The sequence below is a fragment of the Podarcis filfolensis genome (assembly GCF_964270895.1).
Source record: "Podarcis filfolensis genome assembly, chromosome: 4".
Lineage (NCBI taxonomy): Eukaryota > Metazoa > Chordata > Lepidosauria > Squamata > Lacertidae > Podarcis > Podarcis filfolensis.
In genome coordinates this window covers 55058788-55064344 of record NC_139607.1, presented here as the reverse complement: position 1 = coordinate 55064344, position 5557 = coordinate 55058788, and the positions used below count along the sequence as shown (strand labels likewise).

At 41.7% G+C, this 5557-nt stretch overlaps 1 long non-coding RNA gene across 1 annotated transcript; it reads left to right on the top strand.

Annotated features, from left to right (window-relative positions):
• The first annotated feature begins 1377 nt into the window (after positions 1-1377).
• On the top strand, positions 1378-5233 carry LOC310761485. Its single transcript, XR_014547539.1, has 3 exons — positions 1378-1572; positions 3062-3160; positions 5144-5233. It is a non-coding gene; the product is annotated as an uncharacterized lncRNA (long non-coding RNA).
• Positions 5234-5557: the final 324 nt, after the last annotated feature.

Genomic DNA, 5557 nt, shown 5'->3' with positions numbered 1-5557 from the left:
GGATGTCACAGTAAATGAATCCTGCCTTGGACGGAGCCCTGGCCTATCCCCACTCCACCAAATTCTCTGCTGTACAGCACAATCTTTTGACATGCCACCATTTATCTGGTGAGGGTGGTTCTTCCCAGGGCTGACTCCAGGTTTTGGGGACCCTTAGGCAACATACCCTGAATGGGACCATCTTCACCTCTGTTGCCCAGTCAATTCCCCTCTCCCTTGTTTCCACTTGAATGCTCAGAGAGGGCAGCAGACAGGCAGTGGCAACCAGGAGGACAGCAGGTGGTTCTGGAGGTTGACCGTGGGCCTCCCTTGACAGGTACCTGACAATGCCTACTACAGGCAGCCCTGTATCGGGAAATTTTTAAGTTGTATTTCAATCAACTTGTTTTTATTATTGGCTGTTAGCTGCCCTGAGCCCAGTCTTGGCTGGGGAGGGCGGGGTATAAATAATAATAATAATAATAATAATAATAATAATAATAAATGCCTGATATTTTTTAAAAAAAAATTATATGTGCTGTAAGCCACCCAGAGTGGCTAGGGAAATCCAGCCAGATGAGCAGGGTATAAATATTATTTATTTATTTGTTTGTTTGTTTGTTCGTTTATTACCGACTGATGCTGTTCCTGGCTGTTGAAAACATTCACCCCCATATAGCAGCAGGCCATTCTGCTCTTGGTTTAGCAACTTTTATAATCTGGATATTCATGTTGATTAAATACAGCCCAGCGTGCTCTGAATCTTCAGGATAACATACACATCCAGATTCAGTTGTATGCATGTCATTTATTCATGGCAGACAAATGAAGGCATAATTTGTTTTCAAAAGAAGACGAGGGGGAGACTTGCTGCATTACAGACCTGTTATATCATGTTAGCAGACAAATAGCTGCTCTCAGCCCGTCTTCATAATTGGACAAGAAAATGCATATCCACCTTTTCTAATGCACTGAGAGAATGGAAACACGCTATAACAACAGAGAATGCAATCCACATCTCATTGAAGCCAGTAGCAATTTCCTACTAATTTTAAATGTACCCATAATACCCTTATTATTTCTCATCCACAAAGGATGTTTTAGTGGCCTTCTACTTCAGGAGCGCTATACAGTTTTTCTTTAAATAAAAAAACACAAGTTTATTGTGCTGCATTTTTAAGTATAGCAATTATAAATCAATCTAATCTTGTACCAGGTAATAGTAATTTATCTCTTTGGTGCCAGAGGACTGGGGAGGGTAAAGTGTTCCAAACTTTACTGCGACGGATGGAGAAAAACTCAATGCTGTACTTTATCCCACAAATGAAACTTTCTTGCTTGGGGATCAAAGTTGTTTTTATTAAGGATAGAGTTCTGTACAAAGAACAGAGAATGCTGACCTCAGTTCTACAAAAGAACTTTATAGTTTGGTTCCAGGAAATGTAGGAAAAAAACAGGTAACGTTGTCATAGCAACAAGAGAGAGAAGTTCTTTTTCAGAAAAAGCTGAGATAGTCATAGCCTCAAATAAAACAATGTCCATATAGTTCTTCGTGTCTTCAGTAGTGGGCAGAAGGTAGACCGGGATCTACAGGTAGATCTGTGGATGTTTTGCTATAGATTGGCAACAGGTTCTGACTCTCAATTGTTCAGGAAAACAATTCCCCTCGTATCAAATTTAGGCTGATGAAATGAAGAAAGCTAGCCAGGAGTAGGGAATGGTGAATTTCTGCATTTCAGTTTCCCTTTTTCATTTCCACAATCTTCAGTTCTCCACACTTCTACACCAGTTTGTAAATTATGTTTTTAAAGTCCTCATCAAAATTTAGCAGCATTTTAGTTGCATTTCTCCTAAAATACATATTTGTCCATGTCTACCCAATATACAAGTTTTTGCAAAAGCAATTTGCCCCTAATATAATGCATTTTTGTATGTTATTTCCTTTAAAATATGCATTTTTATGAAAACTCTACCCTAGTATATGCATTTTGTACCTCTTACTTGGCAAAATTCAGAGAAATATGAATTTCAAAGGTTGGCTGTGTTTTTGTTCACATGCATTGTTTCAGAATGTGTGAATTAGGTAGATTCACCTATAAATGCAAACCGGCTCAAATTTCTTCCCCATCCCTAGCCAGAAGTGGATTTTTATGTGAAAAGACTGTGACCACAGTTCAATTCTAGTACTGAAAACTAATGCATAGTTTCATGTCCTTAGAGGCATCCTGCTCAATAATTCTAGCAAGGTAACTTACCAGATTCATCATGGTTTTCCAATATGAGATACTGGTTGTGCTTTTGCTATACAGTGGTGCTTCTGCACCAAAAGGGCAGAACATAGATGTTTTAATAAAATGAATAAATATGGAAAATAGATGTTCAAAATTTCTCATGTCATTACCATGTCAAGAGGGTAAGACAAAATTGATGTGGTTCATCCCACATGTTCCTTTGGATAAAATGCAACAAAATAAACTGTATCTTCCTTAGAAGGTCAGATCAAGGGGTTTCTTAGTTTTTGGATTAGGTTCACCAGTTTGGCCTTTCTAGGTTACAGAATACCTTTCATAACTATCTGAGTGGCAAATTTTGCACCTTATTTGAAGTTGTTGATATTGTCAAAGTAACCTTATGTGGATGACTTTTATGGTGCTTTTCCTGGTCACTAATTACATTTTTTAAAATAATAATAATAATAATAATAATGACTATATTTGGTTATGCTTGATTCTTGATCCTTTGTGATTTAATCATTATGTGCTATAACGGTCAATTGGCTGAGCTATAACTTTGAAACATAATCCTGTTACTAAACTTGGGAAGACCTTAGTTAATATAATAATCTCAGAGGGCTGGGAAAGTAACCTTATGTTATGGCAGGACGCAAATGTATACTGTAGACATAAATAGCTCATTTATTCCTTTTCATGAAAATTTCATAAAAGAAAAGCACACTGGATTTATTGATCTTTGTGCCAATAAAATACTGCAGTTGGCAGATATTCTAGTGATCTGTTTCTTCAGCAGCCTGGTTGTGCACAGATTAATAAAGCAGTGTTCTCATTACATTTTATTTCATCAGACACATATGAGGCCAATGGGAAAGCTTGCTCTCTCCAGCTGTAATAAAAATCTGCCCAGTAACAGCATCTGGTCCTGCACTATGCAAGCCTTTTATAAGGTATGTCTTGTGTTAAATATGTGAGATATAAATGCATCATCTTGTACTTTAAACATATAATATTATCTGTGCATCTTAATAGGCATTAAAAGTAAAACACTATTTTCCATGCAAGTCAATCTTGTCACTGACGTCTAGCAACAGGGGCCAAAGTAGATGTGACATTAATTGGGTGAATGCAATTGACATGCACATTTTTTCCTATGTAAATAGCAGCCCTGGTGATATCCAAGTAGCCTCAGGATTGTGGAGTGGGGCTGGATAGGCACATTTTAACTATTTCTCTCTTTACCACAGTCATGACAAAAATCTCCTCCCTGAAAAGCTGCTTTTTGCATTTCAAGTGAAGCATCCATTGGTGTCAGCAAGAGCTTCCATTAGAATGCAAATAGCAGCTTCACAGAGAGTTCTTCTTTTGGACCATGGCAGAGAAAGTTACATTTTCTCTTTCTCTGCCCCACTCCTCATGGTAACAGTGATGATCAGACTTTCCTGCATTCACACAACCAACATCACATCTAGTTTGACCATGAGGATCTCACCCATGCCTTTTAATGGACCTTCAGCATTGGCCTGGTATGCTTTGCATACCACAGCAACATGGAGAGAGACTCCCATTGACATGAGATTCCTGGACATACGTCACTCACTGCAATCCTGTCTAGCAATTGTCATTTGTACCTTCATAACTGCACAACTAGACAGCTGCAATGTACTCCATGTACATTACTATGGATGATTGTTCAGAATTTTCAGCTAGTACAGAATGTGACAGACCATTTCCTTGAGATGACTGGCATTGGAAGCATATTATACTATGGTTCTGGTAACTATGCTGATTGCATATTGCTTTCCAGGGATAAATCAAGATGCTGGTTTGAGACAAAAAGTCTTAAGAGCTTAAGACTGTCCACATGCGGAAACCAACCAGACTGGAAGCTAAATCTTACTGCAAGTGGGAGATGAGGCAGGCAATGTTCTCTACTCCATCTGAGGGCAGGAGGCTAGCTTTAAGGGGTGCATGTGGCACGCACAGCTTTGTGTCCTCTAACACCATGCTCCTACTCAGTATACATACAGCTGCCTCACTATACAGTATGTACATAGGGCCCTGAATGTGGGCTTTGTGTAGGGTTGCCATACATCCAGGTCTGATCTGAAGCCTCCAGCTTTTCCTCACCTCTTCCAGGTAGCAGGTGGAGCACTTGAATCTACAGATAGGCAAGAAAGCCTTTAATTAAAAGAATATATATTGAAAATGCACACAGCTTGCAAGCTCTAGCCTGACAGGAGCTGGATGCAAATTATCGGATAGACGCTAAGGGAGGATGTCCTACTCTCCCCCATTCTTCTCTCCCTCCTCGCCTCTGTCTCATTGACCCACCCAATTACATCACTAGGAGTCTCCCCCCATGACATCACCACAAACTGCCCCTAGTTCTTGGGTTTGGTCCCTCAAATCTCAAGGATCTGGGAATGCTCCTGACCTTTCAACCCTAGCTTTATAGAATACAGGCGACATAGCTTTCAGCTGTAGGCTCCTCTCCTCTGTTGTGAGAGGAACGGTCTAGACCAGCCTTTCTAAACCTTGGGTCCCCAGATTTTTTGGCCTACAACTCCCATCATCCCTGACCACTAGTCCTGTGAGCTAGGGATCATGGGAGTTGTAGGCCAAAAAACATCTGGGGACACAAGGTTGAGAACCACTGGTCTAGACAGAAGCACCAGCTCACTGCAACTGCTTATCTATCTAGGCTTGCCATACATACAGAAAATTCCAGACAGGTCAGGAAATTGGTCACCTAAAATGGCGTCCTGAGGGAAAACTTGAATTATAAGAGATGTCCGGAATTTCCCATATGTATGGCAACCCAGGATTTCCCCCTGGTTTACTGTCCCCCCCCTGCTGAGCAGCGGAAGGAATGTCCACCCTTCCATGGGAGACCCAAAGCGTGCTCCTGCCTCTTGCCTCCCCTCATTCAGCAGCCCCAACTGAGGAGGAGGAAGAGGGAAGCGTGGAGGACGGTGGCAAGAGGGCAAGAGCAGCCCCGAGTGCCCACCAGCTACCCAGAGAGGAAAATAAAGATGACTAAGTTATCCTGCCCCTTCCTTCCTCCCTGCTCAAGAGCCGCTGCGTTACCTTCTCGAAGCTGCCACAGCTGCTGCCTTGAGGAAGACAATTGTTCCCCTTTCCAGGAGGCGAGGAGCCTGGCTAAAAAAGGAGCAGGGTGCCTGTGGCTACTTGCTTGGGAGCAGGTCCAAAGGAACTCACCCCCTCAGTCCCACCCTCCCAAAGTGGGGGGTGGGGATATCAGCAAAGCATCTCCCTTTCTTTCCCTGCTAGTAGTAGAAGAAGAGTTGGCTCTTGGAGACACTGGGGGGGGGGGTGTTGATTTT